The sequence below is a fragment of the Xenopus laevis genome, chromosome 1S (assembly GCF_017654675.1).
Source record: "Xenopus laevis strain J_2021 chromosome 1S, Xenopus_laevis_v10.1, whole genome shotgun sequence".
Lineage (NCBI taxonomy): Eukaryota > Metazoa > Chordata > Amphibia > Anura > Pipidae > Xenopus > Xenopus laevis.
In genome coordinates this window covers 200,877,653-200,903,731 of record NC_054372.1, presented here as the reverse complement: position 1 = coordinate 200,903,731, position 26,079 = coordinate 200,877,653, and the positions used below count along the sequence as shown (strand labels likewise).

General features: G+C 40.4%; 1 protein-coding gene and 1 long non-coding RNA gene across 2 annotated transcripts in view; one reads left to right on the top strand and one right to left on the bottom strand.

Moving 5' to 3' along the window:
- The window catches only part of LOC108704986 (complement decay-accelerating factor-like), a 152,086-nt gene that overhangs the window by 50,794 nt on the left and 75,213 nt on the right, over positions 1 to 26,079 (bottom strand). The gene's annotated exons all lie outside the window — the stretch shown is intronic.
- LOC108704987 overlaps positions 1 to 26,079 on the top strand; it is an 87,142-nt gene that overhangs the window by 10,107 nt on the left and 50,956 nt on the right. The window lies entirely within an intron of this gene.

Here is a 26,079-nt window from a genome sequence, read left to right as displayed (position 1 = left end):
AAGTAGATTTATTATAAAGACTTCCCATTTTTGTTCTGTGTTTAACCCTGTGAAAAGCATTTCCCACTTAATATGTTGCAGAGATGCCCTTATACTGTCACAGTTTGCACGTCTGAAATTTAGTGTTTTAGTTACTCCCTTATAGAATTGCTTCTGCAACAGAATCTCAAAGGAGACCATGTTATGATCACTATTCCCTAAATGCCCCTCACCCACACAAATGTTAGAGATGAGTTCAGTATTATTAGTTATTACAAGGTCCAAAAGAGAGTTATTCCTAGTAGGTTCAGCAGGGCCAGAACTAGGGGTAGGCAGAAGAGGCATGTGCCTATGGTGCAAAGGTGGAGGGGTGCCAGGCACTTACCTCTTCTGCCGCCATCCCCTAGCTCAGACCCCTGTATCCTCAACAACTGACAGCTTCTCGTCTTTGTGCTCACCTGTGCTCTTCCATTAGGGTTGTCACCTGGCTGCTATTTTACAGGCCTGGCTGGTAAAAATGTTGGTTGATTCCAATGTTATTAATAGGGATAAAAGATAAATATATAGGACGGCTGGTATTTTTTTTCAGAAAATCTTTTGCTCACACTCGCTTGTGCTTGGGTTCTTGAGTCTCCATGGTCGGCAACAACCCTAGCTGACCAAAACTGCCCCCATACTTCAGATGAGGCCTCACCAGGGACCTATAAAGAGACATCATTATGTTTTCATCCCTTGAGTTAATTACCTTTTTTATACAAGAACTTTATTTGCTTTAGTAGCCACAGAATGACACTGCCCAGAATTAGACAACTTGTTATCTAGAAAGACCCCCAACAGGAAACTCCCAACACACTGCCATTTGGTGTATAACTTTATATTATTTTTGCCAAAGTGCATAACCTGCATTTATCAACATTTAATCTAATTTTCCAGTTTTCTGCCCAGTTTTCCAGTTTAGTAAAATCTCTCTGTAAAGTGGCAGCATCCTGCATGGGAATTCTGCAGTATTTTGCATGATCAGCAAAAATAGAAACAGTACTTTTAATGCCCTCCTCCAGGTTATTAATACAGGTTGAAAAGCAAGGGACCTAGTACAGAGCCCTGTGGTACTCCACTAACAACAATGGTCCAATTAGAAAATGTTCCATTTACCACCACTCTTTGTAGTCTATCTTTTAGCCAGTTCTCTATCCAGGTACAAATACTATGTTCCAGGCCAACATTCCTTAATTTAACCAGTAACTTTCTATGAGACACTGTATTAAATGCTTTAGCAAAGTCCAAATAGATCACATCCACTGCCATTGCAGAGGTGTGGTTCCTGCTCACCTCCTCATAAAAGACAATTAAATTAGCAAGATCTGTTAAACATAAAACCATGCTGTTGTCATAAAATAATAGCATTATTATTTGCAATGAAGTCATGTTTTATCTGTTAATATTCATTCTAAAATATTTCCTACCACTTATATCAGATTAACCAGCCTATAGTTTTGAGGCTTAGAACAGGATCCCTCTTTGAATAGCGGCAACACATTAGCAATTTGACAGTCTCTCGGCACCATGCCAGACCTCAATGAATCCTGAGAAATTAAGTAAAGAGGGTTGGCAATTACAGACATAAGCTGGCTTAGTACCCAGGGATGAATAACATCCTGTCCTAGACCCTGATTTATCTTTACATGTTCTAGACTTTTTTGAGTTTCCCCTTGCATTAAACATGCATCATTAGTTGTATTACTGGAATTGGGACTGTTTAGAAGAAAACCTTCATTACTTGGTTCCTCATTTGTGTAGACAGATGAAAAAATAACAATTCAGAATCTCTGCTTTATTACTGTTGTCATTAACCAACTGACCCCCATCTGACAGTATTGGCCCACTCCATGCTGCTTCATTTTTTTTTTTTTACTATTTACTATTGATGAGTCATACCCTGGGGGTGGGATCTCTGAACAGGAAGCAGGAAGCTGTGTGTGAGGCTGATGCTGGGAGAGGTTGGATGGGTAAACTCTGGAGAGACCATTGTATCAAAACTGTGGGACTAACTACTCAAACCTTGCTTTAAAGGGCAAAGTCTATGCTACCATTTTACAAGGGGAACCAACTTCTCTGGCTTATGAACACGATGTATAAGTTATTGGTTTTTGTTACACATTGTTACAAGTTACTTCTCTATTGAAAGCTCCATTATAAATCTGTGAGGGTACGTGTGCGGCGGGGTCATCCGCCGCACCATCGGCGGGGGACGCCCACCGCACCATTCCTCTTCCTAGGGCATGCCTCCTTCCATTTAAAGGTGCAGGCGCACAGACGTATGACGTCAGCGCGTAAAGGTGTGAAATTCAAGAAGTATTTAAGCCAATTTCTGTTCACAGCACCTTGCCCCTGATAGAACTTGTTCTAAGTGGTTTTCCTGAGCTTCGTGCGTTTGTCTTGAAAATTCTGATCTGATTATCTGTGTTTGACCCTGCCTGTTCCTGACTACTCTCCAATCTGTATCCTGACCCTTGCCTGCCTGCGACAACTCTCCTGCTTAACCCCTTGATTGACTACCCGGTTTGACCCTTGCCTGCCTGACAATTCTGATATCCGCCTGCCTTGACCCAGCCTGTCTGACCATCCTTCTGCCTAATCCTCTTGTGCTGTGACCTTCGGCCCAAAAGACTCTGCTTCCAGCTGTGCCCCTTTGCCAGCCAGAACATCTCGCCTTGTACCCCTCGTTAAGTCCAGGTGGCACCCAAGTAGCTGAGGGCTCCTCCCGAAGCCCAACGGTGGTCACACTACTGGTGAAGCCGAGCCGAGACCTGGGTGCTTGGCACTTGTTCTGGTATTGGGTGCCGGTCGTGACAGAATCTAAACAGATGGATTCTTTTAAAGCTACCAGAATGTCATTGCATTTCTACATTAAGAAGTTACTACTAAGGCTTCATTTGAGTTAAATCCAACAATATATAAACGTAAGCTTCTGAAATTAAAAATAATCATCATCATCATCTTTCATAAGAAATTAATGTCTTATAAACACTTCTTCTAAAAGAAAATGGTACAGGTATAGGACCTGTTATCCAGAATGCTTGGGACATAGTGTTTTCTGGATAAAAGATCTGCCCATAATTTGGATCTTCATACCTTAAGTCTACTTTTGCTTCCAATAAGGATTAATTATATCTTAGTTGGGATCAAGTACATGGAAATCATTTGGTTTTTTTTTTAAAAAAAATTGAATTATTGGGAAAAAATTGTGCATATGGGAGAAGGCATTTCTCTAATTCAGAGCTTTTTGGATAATGGGTTACCAGATGACAGGTCCCATACCTGTATAACTCTGTACTACTTTACAGGTCCCAGTATATTGTGGCCATGGTTGGGTTTTCAGTAAGGCTTGGTGTGGTTAAGCCTCCCCAAACCTCTGAACTTAAAAAAAAGAGAGAAACAAAATAAAGTTCTATATATAATAAAAAAAAGCTTTTCTACTGGTGTGACTAATACTATGGCTTTTTTTGGAAGAGGGGAGAGACTGTCTGACTTCTGTCCTTCATCTGATTTTGGTGGCTTCATATCTCCCTGCCTCTCTCATAAATAACAACGACTGTATCTTAAACTTCAGGCACGGAGCAGAACGGATGAAGAGGTGATGAGGTGACCTCAGATTTCAGCTCTCGTTTACTTACAGATATGTCGCTGAGCATGCTAAAGCAGTGAGATACAGATAACAAGTCAGTCCACTTCCACCCATTGTGAAACAGATACTGATCTGATCCTTTCCCTGCAGTTTGTTGCAAAACATTTAGCAGTGTTTCTTATCTGAGACTATTTGCAGCTATTACTTGTTATGTTGTACTTACTGCTAGACCAGAATGTGTGAGAAATGTGCAGTCACATAGTAGGGGGGTAGGTGTCAGGCGATAAACTATTCCCACTTTTTAGTCTTGTGGAAGAAAAGTAAGTATTGTTCCCATATATTTTTATTTGTATCCGAGTTCCTCTATTATAATTACACACAGTTTATCTGCATGAATAAATAGTGTCATCAGTTACTTTATAATAATGGTTTAGCATTGCTGCTCTCTGGGAAATTATAATCAATAACATATGTGCCCCTTCCTCCTGTCAACTCTTATATTTGTGAATATATATATATTTCTGATATTAGTGAATGAAAAGCATCATATTGGTTTTGGTGGCAGTCATCTGGATAGAGGGCAGTATTCCATGAAAAAGTAAAAACCCAGGAATAAAATTTAATCTGCAAAGGTGATCTGCTTTTTGGCTGCATAGGTCAGTGCCCTACAACCACCAGAGAACATGGATAGAAAACCACAGGCCAGTAATTTAAAAAATCCAATGAAAGAAAGCTTCAAATACATTTCAGGAACTCCCCCTTTAAACCATCCATATGATGTGAACAGCCAATTACACAGTTAATATTTGTCAAAGGGGAAAAACAAAATTAGTTCTGAGAAATTTAGCATTTTACACGGTTTTTTATATTTTTAGTGGTTTCTGAGATATTTGCATTTTTAGACTGCTAATACCTTTCAGTTGCCTCAACATAGAGTCAGCAACCCCAGGTTTAAATGAATCTAGGAAGTACATAGAAAGTGCATAGACAGTCATGGACCAATGTATCATGCTGTCTAAAAACATTGTGTAAATCATCACTGGTAATGTTGCCCATAGCAATCAATCAGCAATTAGATTTTAACACCTACAAGCAAAGATCTGATGTTATGAGCAGCATCACCAGTGATGATTTACACAATGTTTTAGATAGTATGATAAATAGATAAATATTTTATGCTGTGTAAAAATAAAATGATCAAGGTGTGATTTATTTTCTACCATACAAAAGCCAGATTTGCTATTGTACATTTCTTCAGACCTTTGTAAGTAAGTTTTTTGGAAGTTTCTCAAAGAAAAAGTGTGTGAAGAAATGATGCCATTTAAACCCAATGTGTGTCGAATTATTCTGCCATTTTTTACACCACATAATAAATCTGCACAGAGCAAGGAGAGTTTTGTACAGAGTGCGGATCTGGAACTTGCTATTAATAGTTAAACTGTATAAACCTGAAGCTGCTAAACGTCACAGAAACCAATAAAAACTAAAAATTAAAGCAAATCATAAAAGAGCTCAGGGGACCTCTCTGAATAGGTTTACATCAATTCATTTTTGGGGGTTTCTGTCCCATTGAATTCAGCCCATGTATGGCCACCTTTAGCCTCCGCAAACAAAAAAAATCCCCCTCTGGCAAATATTACATAATGACCTGAGGTAAATAATAATAATAAAACACCCAGTAATAAGTATCAGTATAAATAGAATAGGTAATACTCCCCCCTCATACTGTAATATCAATCACAAAGAATACATTTCTTATACACAGCACAGTATATACAGTATGTTGGAATCTATGTTACCAGAAATTGTTTCAGGGTTTCCATTGGAGCAAGTGATCTGCACCCCAAGCACAGTAAGGATAAGGGGAGCCAGGAAAGAGGGAGACATGTTGATACAGTCCCCCTTATATTCTCTCTGCTGTTCTCTCTCCCACCTCAAACTCTTCAACATGGGCAGCAGCTCAGATACAGTGACACTGATATAAGGCAAGTTTGTGGTGAGCCCAAGCCCAACCCAGCGGTTCCTCTTTGTATGTTCTACAGTAAATATGCGATGTTGCTCTTATTCTCTGCTCTGAACCCAACTTCTCTCCAGCCAGGGGAATCTGCTCATTTAGCAACATGTTTCTCCACTTTAACTGGGAAAATAAAATGTCTTTAAGCTAATTTGTAAGCAAGTGTCACAAAGTAAAACTTTTTGGTTTGATAGAAAGGTTAGTGGTAATGTTGTAAAATTAAAAGACTTTTTATACTATGACCAGAGGTAACAAGTTAGGGACCACCGTATGGGGTTTACCTTGACGTGGTATGGTGGCTTATCAACTTTATGATCATAACTTTGTAACTATAAACCCCTGATTTGTATACACATGCACTTGCATTTATACTCAATTACTTATGAGACAGGGGACCAGGGAATGTTCATTGAAAGTAGCTCTTCCATTATAATTAAATATACTTTAAATGATTGACTTCCGGGGGGTGGACCCAAAGATGGCCGCGTTTTAGTTGCGCTCCTGCAAACAGAGCTGAGATCTAGTGCCATCGCATCGCACCAGATACTTTAAAGTATTGTACACCAGCTCCTAGAAATCGAGATAAAGAGGGGTAACGATCAATACCAAAAGTGGGCTCACCCCCTACCTGCATCCACGGAAATCAGTGGGAACGCACCATCAGCGGACCCGTTTGACAACCAGACCCCAGGCGGAAAAGCACTACAACCCGCCTGCCAGAACAGCTGCCTAGACGCTTAGAGAGCGACAGGAGCCGTGAGTCTTGAAAACCACGTGGCGATCCCAGTTGCCACATAGCGAAATGTGCAATCACTGAGGCCGACTCACTTAGTCATACATAAACCGCGGACCCGGACCAAACCCCAGGAGAGGAAGGTCAGTGAGTGGTAACGGTCACGGGAAGGCAGGAGGCATAGAGAGAGACACAAAGCCTCACACAGCGCAACGGGCCTAGCCGCAATCAAAACGCCATAGGGGACAAAAAACCCACAGCCCCAGAGCACGGGTACAGCTGCCATAACTGCCACATTTAAAGAGATTAATCCTTGTGATCTGGACCAACATTTCTGAAACGAAACCAGGGCAAAAGGCATGCTTAGAAGTGTTTATTCCAACACCAGCAACTTACACGCCCTAGCTAAAAGAAAGTCTGCAAAAACGTATGAGAAAGACACAAATTCGACTATACTCCAGGCTAAACATAACCACAGCAAAAAAGCTGCAAAAAACTATACCGTTATCAGAAATTGGAGGTAGAAGAGGAGAGACTACAAAAGCTGATACAAGCTGTAATCAGCATATACTAAAAATCACACCACAGCTTATTTCACCTCTTGGACAAGCTATGATACAAAACAAGTAGCTTCAAGCTCCACTCCACCAAGACAAAAGAGAAACTGCTTCATCTATAGAAATATAATGTAAAAACTTCACAGCTGTATATTTCCACTGTTACCCTAATATAGGAAAACAAACATTAAACACAAGACTTCTGTCAACGAAACCTGAGGGAAAAAAAAAAAATCCAGCAACCAACTCGGCAAACAGCAAATTGGGCAACCCATCAACCCATATCCAATTCACATCAGAAATGGATAAATATCTGGGACAATCTGCCACGAGGCCACAAAGACAAATAAAGCAGAAGCCCAAAGACAAGAAAACAACACAAGACATGGACCCAATGGATTCTGATGCCGAATCCACCTCCCAAACGACACCATCACAAATCCAAGTACAAGACCTTACGCAAATATTTGGCCCCTTGCTGGATCAAAAGCTGGCTGGCATTAAAGAAAACATTACAGAAATACTCCAAGTTATGAATCAAGCACAAAAAATAACAGAAGCTGAACAAAGAATAAGCACACTAGAGGACGAACTGGATATCACACAAAAAACCTTGGATACACAACAGAGAGAAATAGCTATACTGGCTGAAAAGGTAGACAACTTGGAGAACAGGAGCAGAATAGTAGGCATCCCAGAATCAGTCAAAGGAGCAGATCTGGAAATATTTATTAAAAACCAATTACCAACATTGCTAAAGATGGAAGCAACACAATCCACCTTCCCTGTAGAAAGATTCCACAGGATCGGACCTCCACCAACTACAAACTCCAACAGACCAAGACACGTGATCTTTAAATTACTTAATTACTCTGACAAAATGAACATACTGACTGCCTACAGGAAAGCAAAGACTCTACAACACAACGGAAATCACATACTGATCTTTCAAGATTTTTCGGCTTCCGTCACAGCAAAAAGAAAAGAGTTTTCACCAATTTGCTCAACCCTTTTTAATGCAGGATATCATTTCTCCCTACTTTTTCCAGCGAAACTTAAGATAGTAGATAAGTACAATGGGCAGACCTTATTTTTTGATACCCCAGCGCAAGCCAAGGAATACTACGGGGAGAAAACCAAAGATAAGGACATAACCTGAAAAAGCTATGAATGTTGGGACCAAATCTAAGACACTCAGTGGAACAACTGAGACAATGACAGTCCTTGACTTTACCTATTCATCCTCCAACCCCCGTTTTCCTAACATATACCAGACGTTTACAACAAAACATTATACGGGGCAACAGTGAGAAATATTTTTTCTTTTTCCTCTCTTCTCTTTCTCTTTTTGTGTTTCCTTTTTACTTCCTACTCATCCTATTCTAAATAACAAATGTTAATATGTTATATTACAAGTTTTTTTTTCTTATTTCAAATGTTTACAGCAGCTCAAATTTCATGGACAAATCAGGTAAATCCACCACTCACTCACGAACCAGAGCGCGACCTTTACACACTTTACTATGTGAAACCTTACAATTATATGACACTTATCGACACCCCCCCCATTACCAAAGATTACACATTCTACTCAGGGGTGCACAAAACCCATTTGAGATTAGACTACATATTTGTCTCGCAGACATTCTTACCAAAAGTGACTAAAGCCAAAATAGTAATCATGGATGTCTCCGATCATGCCCTAATCTCAGTAAATCTAAAATTGAAAACACCCCAATTAAGTTCGTATAAATGGAGATTTCCGGCTTATCTGAGCGCTAATGAGGATTTTCAACTATTTCTCAAAACAAGCTGGGCAAACTATATGGACGATAATATTGATCACTTTGATAAACCACAACTGCTATGGGCAGCGGCAAAGCCGGTACTAAGAGGGCAGATAATTTCTTATTTGATAAAGCAAAAAAAATCATATAATGAAAAATATAACCTTTTACAAAATCAATTGACAGAACATTACAAAGCTTTTAAAAAGACTAACACTGAAGAGAACAAAAATAAATACAAAGAGACAAAAACACTTTTTTACACTTTATTGACTGGAAGGGCTTATAACACATTAAGTCATACAGCAAATCAATTTTATAGATACGGAAACAAATCTGGTAAACTATTAGCGTACATAGTAAAAAAACAATCTCAAACCACTTATGTACAAAAACTTAAATCTCCTGAAGGCTGGACACGAGACCCGAAACAAATTAGTCATATCATAACTGATCATTTTAGCAAACTTTATGAAGCCCCAACGGATGATCCAAACGATGGTCTGAAATTCCTACAGGAAGCTGACCTTACAAAACTATTAGTTCAAGACCATGAAATCCTATATGCACCTATAACAGAAAAAGAAATATCAGATACAATTTGACACCTAAAAAATTGAAAAACACCGGGACCAGACGGGCTTACTGTAGAATTTTATAAATTATTGATAACGGATATAACACCACTTCTAAACACTTTATATACTGATACCCTATAGGGAAATGCACTTTGGCATGAGGCTAATGTAGCCAGAATTATATTGATCCCTAAAGAGGGCAGAGACCCAACAGATCCGAAATCGTACAGACCAATTTCACTCTTAAATCAGGATTTAAAAATACTAAACAAAATAATGGCAGATAGACTTCAACAAATACTACCTTCAATACTCACCGAAAATCAGGTTGGCTTCCTCAAACATCGCCAACCAGTCCGAGCCCTTAGACAAGCTCTCACTGCAATATATGTTAGTAACCTAGAAAAAAGAAAACACGGAATGTTAGCAAACCTAGATGCTGACAAGGCTTTTGACAGAATTACACACATACATTTAAATCCATTAATTAAATTCCAAAACTTTGGTATACATATGCTAAACCTTTTTAAAAACCTATATTTAACACCCAGTACCTTCCTAACAATAAATAACACTAACTCAGATAGATTTCAAATCCACAGGGGCACACGCCAAGGATGCCCGTTATCCCCCTTCTATTTAACGTAGCGATTGACCCACTGTTAAGACACATACTCAAACATCACCAACTACAGGATATCCAAATAGGGCAAACAAAGTTGAAGGTGGCAGCATTTGCTGATGACATTTTATTATTTCTCAACCAACCCAACACAGAAATACCCCAAATTCGCCATCTTATACAAAGGCTTGGTAAAATAGCAGGATTTCAAATTCATTTAGATAAATCTGAAGCGCTAAAGTTACATCATTCAGACCCTACAGACTGGCTCTCACATTTCCCTTTCAAAAAAACCAACATCAGCATTAAATATCTCGGGATTAGACTACCAGCACATCATAAGGATGTACGCCTTAAATATACAGAAAATAATAGATAATATTAGATAATATTCAACAGGAGGTGCATCAATGGAAAAACACCAATTTGTCATTCCTAGGTAAGATACATTTTATCAAAATGATTTTCTTTCCCAAATTACTATACCCACTACAGATATTACATAAAGACAACACATCTAAAAAGACTAAATCAAGTGTTTAGAACTTTTATTTGGAATAAAAAACGCCTGAGGATTAGCCTATTTAAACGACAGTAACCTAAACACTTAGGCGGAACCAATCTCCCTAACATTAAGGAATATAATGAGGCAGCACTTCTTCACTACGCTGGGGACTGGATTCTCAACTGAGACATCTACACAACTATATCTCTAGATCAATACACAGCTGGAATCTACTTACTTAACTACATACTACTCTCACCAATAAACAACATCCCAACACTACTCCATAATAACCCTATATTCCTAGACACCTATAAAGCATGGTGTGTAGTTAGGAAGAAACCAAATCTATCACCAACTATATCTCCATATCTATCTTGGTTTTGTAATGATGACTTCCCAATTGGCAAACGAATTCTCTTGCAATGGAGATAAAAAGGATTACAAAAACTACATGACATAATAGACAACAACTACACAAAATACCCTCGGGAAAAATTGACGGAAAAATTCCCATTCGTGACACATGTATTTTTAATCCTCCAAATTCTCCATTTCTCAACAAATGTAATTAAAAAACTCCCAGATAATGATAAATCTAACTTATTTAATCAAATCTGGAAAAACATACACACAAAACAAACAACTTCGCAAATATACCAAACTATCAGAACATTAATTGATACGGACAATGAACAAAGGCCGGGATTTGCATGGACTACAGACATCCCAAACAAGATACTTTCTGAAATTTTCAAACATCATACAAATGTGATGAGGCTACTTCCAGTTAGTAGATCAGGAAATTTCATTACAAATACTCCATAACTTATACTTAACTCCGATTAGGAGATACAAAATGGGGAATCTGCCCTCTGATAGTTGCCTTAGATGCCAATCCCCAAAAGCAGACCTAATACATAACCTATGGTCATGCCCCTCCCTAAAAAATTTCTGGACAGACATAGCACAATATGATGCTCAGATGGTCGGAAAACCTCTCCAGTTACAATTAGAATGGGCACTATTTAGCGATGACACATCCTTTACACAACTAACAAAATCAGATAAGAACCTGATCGGAAAACTGGCAGCGGCTTCCCGGAAAACAATACTACAACATTGACTAAACAAAGACCCACCAAACATAACAATAGTAAAACAGAAACTGCATTATCTATTTCATATGGACTGGCTGGAAGCCACAACCAAAAAGGAGCAAAATACCAACAAATTTTTCAAGACATGGACTACATATATAGAATCTCTGCCCCAACAAATCAGACATCTCACAGTACATACATTTCGATGTACAACATGGTATGATACAGCCCTACTGACAGAGCAATCCTTGGTCATGGAATCGTCCCAGGACCTCAGCAACCGACTACAAGACCAAAGGCAACCAGGTCATACATCCCTTGGGAGTCATTTAACTAACAGGTTGTTAGCCTCCTACCCACAGAATTCTTGATAGGGCCTCATCTGTCACTTGAGCTGAAAGTTTGTATTGTTATCATAATGATCTAAGAAAGTAAATACATAATGTTAATGGCATAAAACAGAAATCTACTTTGTTGTCATAACTGCATAATACTTTATGTAATAATCTTCAAATAAAAACAAGTTATAAAAATAAATATTACATCTATGATTAATGTATGAAACGATGAAGGAAGGGGGCTTGTGTATGTGGCACTAAGAAATGTTTTATGGGGGTTTTTGAGGAGAAGGTTACTAGACAGGAGGGCAGCTGTTGCTCTCACCACTTCTAGTTCAGTAATGGGGTGATCTCCTCCTGAGGTGTGAGTTGGGGAAGATTATAACGTCCAACAATGAAGACAGTTGGTGTATGTGGCTTTGGAGTCCAGGGTTTTGTAGAATGAGGCAAAGCTATCAAGGATACACTGAGGAGGGGCAGTGACTAGGTTCCTCTACTGCAGTGATCCCCAACCAGTAGCTCGTGAGCAACATGTTGCTATTCAACCAGTTGTATGTTGCTCTCAGTTGCCTCAAAGCAGGAGCTTATTTTTGAATTCCAGGCTTGGAGGCGAGTTTTAGTTGTATAAAAACCAGATGTACTGCCAAACAGAGCCTCAATGTAGGCTGACAACTCACATAGGAGCTACCAAATAGCCAATCACAGCCCTTATTTGGCACCCCAAGAACATTTTTCATGCTAGTGTTGCTCCCCAACTCCTTTTACTTCTGAATGTTGCTCAAGGGATCAAAAGGTTGTGGATCCCTGCTCTACTGTATGCATCCCTAATTCTAGGAATAAAGATTTTGGCATTTTTACCCCCTTGGTCAAACACCATCTGGTTCATGTATAAAGGCCTTTTCCTGGTTCATTCAGTTTGGGAAAGTTGAAGATTATTTGAGCCTGAGTCAATTTCAAATGATCACTCTCCATCTGGGCAGAAACATATTTACTTACAGTTTCATCAGACTGTGTTCAGCCTCCTCAACTGCCACTTTAGTCAAGGTCTGAACTGCCGTCATTTGTCCTCCTAGAGAATTTCAGTAGATGCAGGTCAGTACATTGTGCTGGGAAATAACCCAGTTGATATATAGTAAGGATATAAAGTGTTATTAGTGAGAGTGCATATTATTTACATGATCCCTATTTACACTGACCCCCTGAGTGTGTCCCTCTGATTAATGATTTGGCTCAGTACATGGGAAATAACCCAGTTGATATACAGTAAGGATATAAAGTGTTATTAGTGGGGGTGCATATTATTTACATGACACTGAGTTTTACAGATCCCTATTTACACTGACCCCCTGATTAATGATTTGGGTCAGTATATGGGAAATAACCCAGTTGATATATAGTAAGGATATAAAGTGTTATTAGTGAGAGTGCATATTATTTACATGACACTGAGTCTTACAGATCCCTATTTACACTGACCCCCTGATTAATGATTTGGGTCAGTATATGGGAAATAACCCAGTTGATATACAGTAAGGATAGAGTTGGGGGTCATCAGTATAAATGTGGTATTGAAGTCCAAATTATTGAACATGTTTTCCTAGAGAAGTGGTAAAGAGAACAGCAGAGGGCCCCTCATATATAATTGCCTGAGGTACACACTGGGGGTACAGACTGATATCCGGGGGTACAGACTGATATCATGGGGCAGGCCCAGATTTATGGTGAGACCACATAGGCCCGGGCTAGGGCAGCACATTTGTTGGGGTGGCATGCTGCCCAGCCGCTCTATGGGGAGCACTGGGGACGTGCTGCTCCCCTGTGCTCTTGCACTTGCACGCCAGTGCTCTTCTGCCTTTGTTAGTTAGTGTGGGCAGGCGCTAGGACCATGCGGACCACACGGTCTAGGGGGGCCCGCCCAGCAAATCCGGCGCTGTTCGGGGGTACAGACTGATATTCAGGGGTACAGACTGAAAACGGGGGTACAGGTCACTGTTGCAGATCCCCCCAAATCATAGAAATCTTTGTTGAGAGAAAATGTATTTCCTGTCTGATCAGCTTTGTACATTGTTCTGGAAAATAAAAGAGTGAGAATTAAAAGGAATAAAAGATTTTTATCTTAAATTCAGCCAATAAAATGCAACAAGAAAATCCCAATTTGACCAAGTGGGTGGCCGGGGGATAAGAAGCGCAGGACCCAAATGCTAGAGGAGATGCTACAAGTCCTACAAGACATAATGATTCTTGAGGATGATTTGGATTTAACACTTGAACTCACTCTTGACTCCTTGTTGCCCATGGGGAGTGTGGGAAAGTGCCCGTGTGACATTGCAGTGAATGAGAAAGTGAAGATACAGATGAAGTGGGAATAATGTTCTGACTTCACAGATACATTTCTGAGCTTCACAGATTCAGATACAGTGAGCAAGGCTTGTGCCACCAACACCCTCTGCTGCTTCTAACCAGCACCCCCAGGACAGCGTATACAGGAGAATTTCATACAATATCCCTGATGCTGCTTTGGGCTGTGCACATGAACAGCAGAGCAAATATTTTAGCCAAAAGTAGTAACCAGGGTCAATGCAGTTCCAAGTGGAGAGGAGAACTCACCTCATTAAATGAGAAGATCTAGCAGTACATGGCAAATGTAACCTCTAGATTACTTCTCAAAGCTACTATTTCGGTAAAGCTGGCTACCTGAAGCCAAGTTGGAATTGATACTACCCACCATGTCCAGGGAGATGAGAGCTCCTGAGTTCCTCAGCATCACTAGATGCAGTTGTGCAACACTCACCAGACCAGGCAGGAAGGGCACATTGAAAAGCTTTTGGAAGTTAAGCACTGGGATGACCCCTAAAGTCACACACAAGTAAATTAAATGTATTGTAAGAATGTTACTGGGTGTTACAAGCTCATTCCACTGGATCCTCCCTCAGTCTCTGAGATCTTGTTGTGGCCTGGTTCCTGGATGTTCCTGGATGTTACATTTCCAGCAGACAGAAACATGTTGCTAAATGAGCAGATTCCCCTGGCTGGAGAGAAGTTGGGTTTAGAGCAGAGAATAAGAGCAACATCGCACATTTACTGTAGAACATACAAAGAGGAACCGCTGGGTTGGGCTTGGGCTCACCACAAACTTGCCTTATATCAGTGTCACTGTATCTGAGCTGCTGCCCATGTTGAAGAGTTTGAGGTGGGAGAGAGAAGCAGCAGAGAGAATATAAGGGGGACTGTATCAACATGTCTCCCTCTATTTAGCAGCATGAACCCAAACCCACTGGGAGAGAGAGAATAAAAGTCAATGCTCAGAAAATCACAAACACCTACTAGTATATGAATATATAGATATATCTGTCTATAGACATAAAAGAAATGGGAATTTTCTTGTGAAGGCAGTAAAAATATTATTATAGAAGTTGAAACCAATTGTCTTGGTAGATAGAGGTGCCTCCATTGTTCCAGGGCTTGGTTAACCCATTCTGTGCCTCCATTATATTGATCATGGTGGGCTGGAGAGAACTGAAGCTTGTTTCTTAATGATTTCTATAGCTCTCTCCAGAACTTGAAGACAGAGTGGAACCTCCTTTTCTCTAATCTCATTGGCTCCCTCCTGTCTGCTGGGAGGAACTACTGGTGAATGAAGTATCACAGAGTTAATTGTATGGTCCCCTTATCCCCTTATATATTTATATATAGTGATCATATCCCCCTTATATATTTATATATAGGGATCATATCTCCTTATATATTTATATATAGTGATCATATCCCCTTATATATTTATATATAGTGATCATATCCCCTTATATATTTATATATAGTGATCATATCCCCCTTATATATTTATATATAGTGATCATATCCCCTTATATATTTATATATAGTGATCATATCCCCTTATATATTTATATATAGTGATCATATCCCCTTATATATTTATATATAGTGATCATATCCCCTTATATATTTATATATAGTGATCATAACCCCTTATATAGTTGTATATTGTGATCATATCCCCCTTATATATTTATATAGTGATCATATCCCCCTTATATATTTATATATATATAGTGATCATATGCCCTTGTATATTTATATATAGTGATCATATGCCCTTGTATATTTATATATAGTGATCATAACCCCCCTTATATATTTATATATAGTGATCATATCCCCTTATATATTTATATATAGTGATCATATCCCCTTATATATTTATATATAGTGATCATATCCCCTTATATATTTATATATAGTGATCATATCCCCCCAACAATTTGTTGGGAATTGACACGTTACCTTAAATTCTTGCCAAGATACAGTTAGTTAGTTCTCATGTAAAAGAATGTTGGCCCCCTGGTGTTGTTGAGCGGTGGATTGAAGATTCAGGAGTTCATGCACCATCAGGAAAAACAGATCTGTCCATTGGGCAAGAGACACGTAAAGGGTCACAGTTTGGGCTGCACCTCGTTCCGCTTCCCAACTTACATGTGCAACTGTACAAAAGAATATAGGAAGACCCACACCCATCTATCACAAGAACTGCCAGTCACATAGCCCTTTGCCTAAACTCTATGACAAATTGACATCACCCAATCCCTATCATGATAAGGTCTGACATTCAACACATAGCCATGTGTTGAGCTGTGCCAAGTAAGCCTCAACTTCCCTATCCCGTAAAACCATAGGGAGAGAACAACCCACCAAATCTCCTTCATTTCCATATCGGTCAAAGTTGACCAATCACAAGAGGACTTTCCAATCCATGTTAAAAACTGGCTGTCAACAACATAGCCCTTTGCCTAGCCTCTATGACAATTTGACATCGCTGCTATCCTGTAATACCATAGGGAGAGAACAACCCACCAAATCTCAATCATTTCCATATCGGTCAAAGTTGACCAATCACAAGAGGACTTTCCAATCCATGTTAAAAAATGTCTGTCAACAACATAACCCTTTGCCTAGCCTCTATGACAATTTGACATTGCCGCTATCCCGTAATACCATAGGGAGAGAACAACCCACCAAGTCTCCTTCATTTCCATATCGGTCAAAGTTGACCAATCACAAGAGGACTTTCCAATCCATGTCAAACACTGCCTGTCAACAACATAGCCCTTGGCCTATTATAGATTAGCCCCTTCCATACAAAAGAATAGGAAGACCCACACCCATCTATCACAAGAGCTGTCAGTCACATAGCCCTTTACCTAGACTCTATGACAATTTGACATCACCCAATCCACATAGTAACATATATAGTAAGTAAGGTTGAAAAAAGACACGTCCATCGAGTTCAAACTTTTTTTTTTTTTTTTATTAACTACCTATCTGCCAGTTGATCCAGAGGAAGGCAAAAAACCCATCTGAAGCCTCTCCAATTTGCCTTAGAGGGGGAAAAATTCCTTCCTGACTCCAAAATTGCAATCGGACTAGTCCCTGGATCAACTTGGACTATGAGCTATTTCCCATAACCCTGTATTCCCTTACTTGCTAAAAAGCCATCCAACCCCTTCTTAAAGCTATCTAATTTATCAGCCTGTACAACTGATTCAGGGAGAGAATTCCACATCTTCACAGCTCTCACTGTAACAAACCCCTTCCGAATATTTAGGCGGAACCTCTTTTCTTCTAATCGGAATGGGTGACCTCTTGTCAGCTGGAAAGACCTACTGGTAAATAAATCATTAGAGAGTTTACTATATGATCCCCTTATATATTTATACATAGTCATCATATCACCCCTTAAGCGCCTCTTCTCCAGCGTGAACATCTCCAATTTGGTCAGTCTTTCCTCATAGCTAAGATTTTCAATATCTTTTACCAGCTTAGTTGCCCTTCTCTGTCCCCTCTCTAATAAAATAATGTCCTGTTTGAGTGATGGAGACCAAAACTGTACGGCATATTCTAGATGGGGCCTTACAAGTGCTCTATACAGTGGAAGAATGACCCCCTCCTCCCTTGACTCTATGCCCCTTTTAATACAGCTCAAGACCTTATTTGCCCTCAATGCTGCTGACTGGCATTGCTTGCTACAGCCAAGTTTATCATCTACAAGGACTCCAAGGTCTTTTTCCATAATGGATTTGCCTAGTGCAGTCCCATTAAGGGTATAAGTGGATATTTTTACATCCCAGGTGCATGACTTTACATTTATCAACATTGAATCTCATTTGCCACTTAGCTGCCCAGGTTGCCAGTTTGTCAAGATCATGTTGCATACCTATCATAATAAAGTCTGACATTCAACACATTACCATGTGTTGAGCTGTGCCAAGTAAGCCTCATCTTCCCTATCCCGTAATACCATAGGGAGAAAACAACCCACCAAGTCTCCTTCATTTCCATATCGGTCAAAGTTGACCAATCACAAGAGGACTTTCCAATCCATGTCAAACACTGCCTGTCAACAACATAGCCCTTGGCCTATTATAGATTAGCCCCTTCCATACAAAAGAATAGGAAGACCCACACCCATCTATCACAAGAACTGTCAGTCACATAGCCCTTTACCTAGACTCTGACAATTTGACATCACCCAATCCCTATCATAAGGTCTGACATTCAACACATTACCATGTGTTGAGCTCTGCCAAGTAAGCCTCAACTTCCCTATCCCGTAATACCATAGGGAGAGAACAACACACCAAGTCTCCTTCATTTCCATATCGGTCAAAGTTGACCAATCACAAGAGGACTTTCCAATCCATGTTAAAAATTGTCGGTCAACAACATAGCCCTTTGCCTAGCCTCTATGACAATTTGACATCGCTGCTATCCCGTAATACCATAGGGAGAGAACAACCCACCAAATCTCCTTCATTTCCATATCGGTCAAAGTTGACCAATCACAAGAGGACTTTCCAATCCATGTTAAAGACTGCCTGTCAACAACATAGCCCTTTGTCTATTATAGATCACCCCCTTCCATACAAAAGAATAGGAAAACCCACACCAACTATCACAGGAGCTGTCAGACACATTGCCCTTTGCCTAAACTCTATGACAATTTGACATCACCATACATACGTTGGGGTGGGAGGGGGATGCCTTTACACCTTCACCCACCAGTCCATTTTGGAGTGGAATATTTAAAAAAAACGTATTATATATTGTGTGACAGCAGGTCAGTAAAGGTTTGTGGATTTGTGTAGGACAGTGTGTATGTCTGTTCCATGTTTCAGCAGTTTGCTCTCAGTTTCTGGTATTGCAGTCAGCTCACAGACCAGGTAACGAGCTCAGAGGAATCTATTCTGCTGATCCAGGTTGCTATAAGAATTCCCAGCCTGCTTAGGGTTTGGCTCCACCCTGGAACCAGTTCTGACATGAGATATCAGGCTGGCGAGTTCTGTGAAAGATTTTTTCGGTAAGCAAACTTTTGGCGTTTTAGGTGAAATACAAACCTTTTTGTGTGTGGTAAAGACTGTTATTGCTATTGTAGGGACCAGAGCAACGCAAGGTTGTTTCCAGCCTGATAGTCGGGGAAGCCAGAATGTATAGTTAGCTGCCAAGCTGCCAAGAGTTTTTTTCCCCCTTTTTGTTTTGTCCACCTCTAAATGGTGCAAATAGTCCTATTTAAATAAAAACCCACACGTGGGTTTTACCCAGACTTGTTGTTCTACTTTGCCTGATTTATTCGGCGGACTCATCCAGGGAGTCATCTGTATCCCGCTGATGGGCTAATCCCTACATTAGATCTAAAGTTCAAAGAATACAGTCAATGAAGATCTGCAGGTAAGTTTATTCCAAGTACAAGAAGGAAAAGTGTGTCCCATGTAATTGCACCATCCCATTATTTAGTCCGAGATCCCAACCATATAAGGTAAAACTTAACTTTTATTAAATCAACTAAATTAACACGAGAAGAAATGAGAATTAAAAGCAAGGTTAGGTAGGGTAGCTGTATCGACACGAGGTCATCAGCTAACATACGATATATAAGATTGAGAGTGTGACGTGGGTTTATGCTACAGTAGCAACTGTTGCCCACCATCAATCTCAACTGCTGCCCTGCTGGCGTGCCTCTGTGCACATGAGGGATGAGTGGCGTTTGGAGTTAGGTAGGTACATAAGAAACAAGCTCAATATGTACTCTTTAAACTCAGATGCCGTAATTGGCAACTTCCACCTAAGAGTCCCCGTGTCAACTGCGGGGGTGCAGCAGTCCCCCTTTAGGCGCATCTAATTTTAAAACTGTTAGGCAGGGACGATTACTTGCTGGGACGGGCGGCTCTGTGGAAGGGAGCAAGGGCGGAAGGGCTGGAGAAGGGCACCTTAAATTCGCCGATATCCACTTTAAAGGCATTCTGCCGATCGGCTACTCGCGTCCTAAACCGTGGACTGATCACAAAGGAAGGGTGGTGTGGGACGATACGAAGGCTCTCGATATCGGAAGTTTGCTTCCGCCTCCAATTGTTTAACTACCTCTTCCATGAGACAAGGGACGAGGTGCAAGCACCCCCGCAGTTGACACGGGGACTCTTAGGTGGAAGTTGCCAATTACGGCATCTGAGTTTAAAGAGTACATATTGAGCTTGTTTCTTATGTACCTACCTAACTCCAAACGCCACTCATCCCTCATACGCACAGAGGCATGCCAGCAGGGCAGCAGTTGAGATTGATGGTGGGCAACAGTTGCTACTGTAGCATAAACCCACGTCACACTCTCAATCTTATATATCGTATGTTAGCTGATGACCTCGTGTCGATACAGCTACCCTACCTAACCTTGCTTTTAATTCTCATTTCTTCTCGTGTTAATTTCCATATAGAGCATATGGAATCAATGTTCCAAGCTTGGGTTTAAATGAAAACATCTGAACAAAAGTGAAGTGTTAAGTTTCAATGTTCTGATCCCCTTTCCTTTTATTGATGAGTTGAGGAACTTCTGTTTCTTTTTGTGTTCAGATAAAGATACAACTTCTCATACCCAAGAAGACCTTGGTTCCTTATTGTAATGCTTCTTTGGGCTAATTAAAGCCTTGTTATGTTATGGCCAACTATTAACAGTAAAGCAAAGTTTACATTTATTATTGAATTCCTCGCTTGAAGGCAAGTTTAAGACACATAAAAACCAGGTGTACTGCCAAAGGGAGTAGACTGAGTCCATATAGGGGCTTCCAAATAGCCAATCACAACATTTATTCACTTATTTGGCACCCCAGGAACATTTTGCAGCTTATGTTGCTCTCCAACCTTTTTTTATGGTTGAGTGTAGCTCATCAAAGCTTGGGGACCCTGCTCTAGAGGTTCTGGTTCTTCTAGTCCAGAACAGCTTGATTGGGCCTTGTTGTACTCAGGCTCAGCTGGGTCACCAACCAGAAGCCAATAAGAGAGATTCACCCCTAACCAGACACTATGTTACAGTGTAGCAGTGAGTGGCTATAGACCTGTAGGCTAATAACTGAGATATATAAATTACAACTATATACATGAGCATGTGCCCAGCAAATAGGGATTTAAAGCCATAGAGGCTTAGTAAAAGAGCAATGAGCTACACATTCTCAATTCTATTAAAAGTGTCGATCTTTTTATAGTTGAATTTATCACATTTACATTCCATGAGAATATACTGAGCTTATTCATTTATGGTGGACAATAGCTGTAAAGATTGTATAATAACACACTTTCAGTAATAACAAATATAAATGTAAAAGTTTAGCACCAGGGACTAGGATATTTGTTGTTGCAAATAAAATATTATTTCTATTCAGTAACACATTGCATAGAAAATATAATGTATATACTCTGTCTCTCTATATGCAGGAGCAAAGTGAGATTTTAATTGACAGATCATTGACATTACTGTGGGATCCCTTTGCCTAGATAATGTATCAGATCTAACTGTATAATAACTGACTCTGACACAAACCTGCATGTAGAGAGACTGAGGAGAGATGGAAGCTGATAACTATGAGAGGAAAAGGGATAAAAGTTCTAACAGTTTATTTTTAGAAACCTTCTTAATTCTATGAGATAAAGTTTATATCAAATTTTAATTTTCAGGATAGTTCTTTAATCTAATGTAACATTTCTTATACTCTCAATTCTAAGCAAAACTTTCATTCAACTCATTACTGAGAAATAATGAACAAATCAGCTGCTGTTTTTTCCTGTATTGGTAAAGTGACTTCCAGCTGCTGTTTTGTGGGACCCTGATCTTTGTCTTTTCTTCTTGTTCCATCTCTCTGGGTTCCACTGTGAGTATTAGTGAGTTGGATCAGTCTATTCTCCGGGGAACAACATAGAGCTTCCATTTCTTCCCCTGTTACTCAGTAGGTTCATTCTTTGGGTTTCCAGTTACAATATTTAGATCATTCATGGAATTATGATGAATCCATTCTTATTTAATACAGACCAACTACTATCCATTTCCCACGTGTGACAGTAGATGGAGAATACAGAGGCTTGGGTACAGCTGGAGGGGCAGAAGGGGCAGTTAGTGGAACAGTCTTACAGGGAAACCATCTCCATTCTGCCCCCTCTCTATGTTTCTCTCCGACATCTCTTCTCTCCTAGATAAAATAAATGAAACTAAGTCCAATCAGGGTCCCATTAGCAGGAAAAATAACAAGTCCCATTTGGTTTCAGAGTCCCACAAACAAACCTATTATATTTTCCCAAACCTTTCATTGTTTCCTATCTCCTAAGTTTTAAACATGAAAAAATTACATCTTTGTGACCACAACCAGTTACCCCCACTAATTTTTTGGAAACCCCATCCAATTCCATGTGATATATAAGAGGAATAAGACCAAGACTCCAGACTCTGTGGAACCAAACAGAAGAGCCCCAGAACCCTCCCTGGCTCCCCGTAGCCAAACTAGCCAGTATTGTTGCCCTTCTGGTGTTAATAAAAACTTAAAAGCATTCTTACACACACACACACACTCATATACACACACAAACGCTAAACACCAAACTTTAAAAAAAATCCCTTTAAAGACACACAACATTAGTGAAGGCCTAACATATATCCAATGGGGGTTTACGTATAGAGTGATATTTGGGGACAATTTGTAACTGGTTTTCATTTATCCCAAACAATATTTTCCCAAATACCTGTCAGTGTGTGGGAGATCTTCCCTTAATGATATAACTTTCCATCGAATAAAACGGAGCTAATCGGGGGTTTCTTAACGCAATGGCTAAATGATATCTCTGTGTCTCCATCATCATCATCATCATCATCATCATCATGGACACGAGTCCCCACCGGGGGCAAAAAAGAAAATGATTTGGTTCTTAGGGACAATGAAGTGATTCTCTCTTCCTGATACTAGTGGGGGCTTGTGCCCCTGATGATAATGACAGAACTGGGGGAGCTGGGAATATTATCAGACATACTTCTCTACTGACACCCCCCACATTACCTGTCCTGTTCTGCTCCCACTTTTCCTTCACAGTAAAGCACAAGAGGATGAGGATCAGAATAATCAGAAACAGCGGCTTTAGCACCAGCGACACCCGGAAACTGTCAGAATAACACAGGGGTTACATGTGCAGCCCCCCAGTACCCCAACTCCTTGGCTTAGGGGATGGGGGGCATTTTCCTCATTTACCAAACTTGGAAAACTATTTTGTGACATATTCAGTAGTGATGATATTATTTGGGGGAGGGGCACCCAATCTGCTAAAGGTTTTCCAATATTTAGTGTGAATAAAGGAAATAATAACAGAGGCCAAATGATCAGTGCAGGAGGGCAGCCGGTTACACTTACTATGAGTCGGAGGCACCTGCAGCTTTAAGGTTACCTGTAAGAGGACAAAGCAGTTGTAAATAAGAGGTACTCCCAAAATTGGCCTCTGCTATATAATATAGAAAATATAATAATACCAACAGGAACTAGATACAACATATTATTTTGGCAACATATATTAGGTACTTCATTCTAGTAATTCCAATAAAACCTATAGTAAGGATGAATATTCCAAGTTATAAACAAGTGCTATGAATCCTGGTATTACTATTCTCTGGTTGGAAAGGAGATCTCACCATCAGCATAGGAAGGGGTTCTTTACAGTAAGGGCAGTCAAGTTATGGGATTCTCTACCAAGAGAGGGGGAATGAGTGATTCATTGGTGGGGAGGAAAGGAGATCTCACCATCAGCATAGGAAGGGGTTCTTTACAGTAAGGGCAGTCAAGTTATGGGATTCTCTACCAAGAGAGGGGTAATGAGTGATTATATAACAGTAACTGACACAGGAAACAATGGAAATGACATTTGGGGTCAAGAAAAAACTTCTGTGCATGTGACGGAGTTGGCAGTTCTCTTTCTGGGGCGGGGGGGGGTCTTCCTGTACAACTTTTGGAATTCAAGGTGACTTTTCACATTCATCACATAAAGTAGTTAAACATTTCTATTATTTTCTTATACATATGTGTGTGTGTAGTGAACTGGTTAATGCATTCCCTTTTACTTTGCATTTCTCAAAGTACAAACAGGCTCGGCCACCTCACAGCAACGACAGCAAGGGAATTCCAGTGGCACACAGTCTGTATGAAGTCTTCTAGTGTTTATTAAGCGGAGTGCAATGCAACGTTTCAGAGAGAAAACCCCTTTGTCAAAATGCTTGACAGGGGGGTTTCTCCCCGAAACGTTGCATTGCACTCCGCTTAACAGGGCCGGAACTAGGGGTAGGCAGAGTAGGGCGCAATACTGGAGGGGTGCCAGGCACGCACCTTCTCTGCCTCTGCTATCCCCTAGTCCGGTCCCTGCTGTGGCCGATGTGCGAGTTTGCACGAGTGCGCATGCGCGAGAAATACTAGTGCGCATGTGCGAAAAACAAAAGTGCGCATGCGCACTAGCGTATTGGGCGCTTTGCCGGGCCAGGCTGCTAAGGGCGCCTGCCCACGTTACATAGTTACATAGTTAAATTGAAAAAAGACAAAGTCCATCAAGTTCAGCCCCTCCAAATGAAAACCCAGCCCCATACACACACCCCTCCCTACTGTCACATAAATGATATATACCCATATCTATACTAACTATAGAGTTTAGTATCACAATAGCCTTTGTATTATGTCTGTCCAAGAAATCATCCAAGTCCCTCTTATAGTCATTAACTGAATCATCACCCGGCAGTGCATTCCCCAACCTCACTGTCCTCACTGTGATGAACCCCCTACTCTGTTCCTTTAAATGAAACTTCTTTTCCTCTAGTCTGAAGGGGAGGCCTCTGGTACGTGATTCTCTTTATGGGTAAAAAGGTCCCCTGCTATTTGTCTATAATGTCCTCTAATGTACTTGTAAAGTCTAATCATGTCCCCTCACAAGCGCCTTTTTTCCCCCAGAGAAAACAACCCCAACCTTGTCAGTCTCCCCTCATAATTTAACTCTTCCCTCCCTCTAACCAGTTTAGTTGCACTTAGTCTCTGCACTCTCTCCAGCTCATTTATATCCCTCTTAAGTACTGGAGTCCAAAACTGCACTGCATACTCCAGATGAGGACTTACCAGGGACCTATAAAGAGGCACAATTATGTTTTCATCCGTTGGCCCGGCACTGCCGCTTAATAAACACTTGAAGACTTCATACAGGTTAATACACTGTCATAGATCACTCTAGGAGTGACAGATAGTCAGGGTTATGTATCCGAGCAGCTGAGGCTCCACCGAGAAGTGTTGAGTGGGTGTAACTTTCACAGCGGGAAGTAAGTCTCACACTTGGTAGTGGGTGTGGTGGAAGCCCAGGGAAATAGCCATAAACAATTGGAGCAGGCATATGGACTTTGCAGGTTTAATGGTAACTGAAGATAAACACTGGAACAGGTCAAAATCAAATACAAAGTCTTTACCAGGCAGGCAAGGAAAGCTGAAACAAAATCACAGGAACAAGAACTCTGGAACTAGGAATCACAGGAACAAAGATTATCCAGGTACAGACAAATTCAATCACAATGACTCAGCCCTGAGCAAAGCTTAGGGCAGGGTTTATAAAGGGCTGGTGATTAGGGAATACAAAACATATGAGGGTAACAAGAAGGGGGGAGACCAGGGAGGAGACAAACTGGAAACAGACAGAAATACAGAACAACAATAAGACAAGGTCAGAACCAGCCCCAAGAGCCTCCAGTAGCTCACTCAGTAAGTGCACTGAATGTCCACAAACACCAGTCCCAAGAGTTCAAGTCCCAGCTGGTTCTTATAGTGGGATTATGATCCTGGGTACCAATTGCCCAAAAGTAGGGACTAAGTGTTAGAGTTTCCTCTGCTAAATGTTGTGTATGTT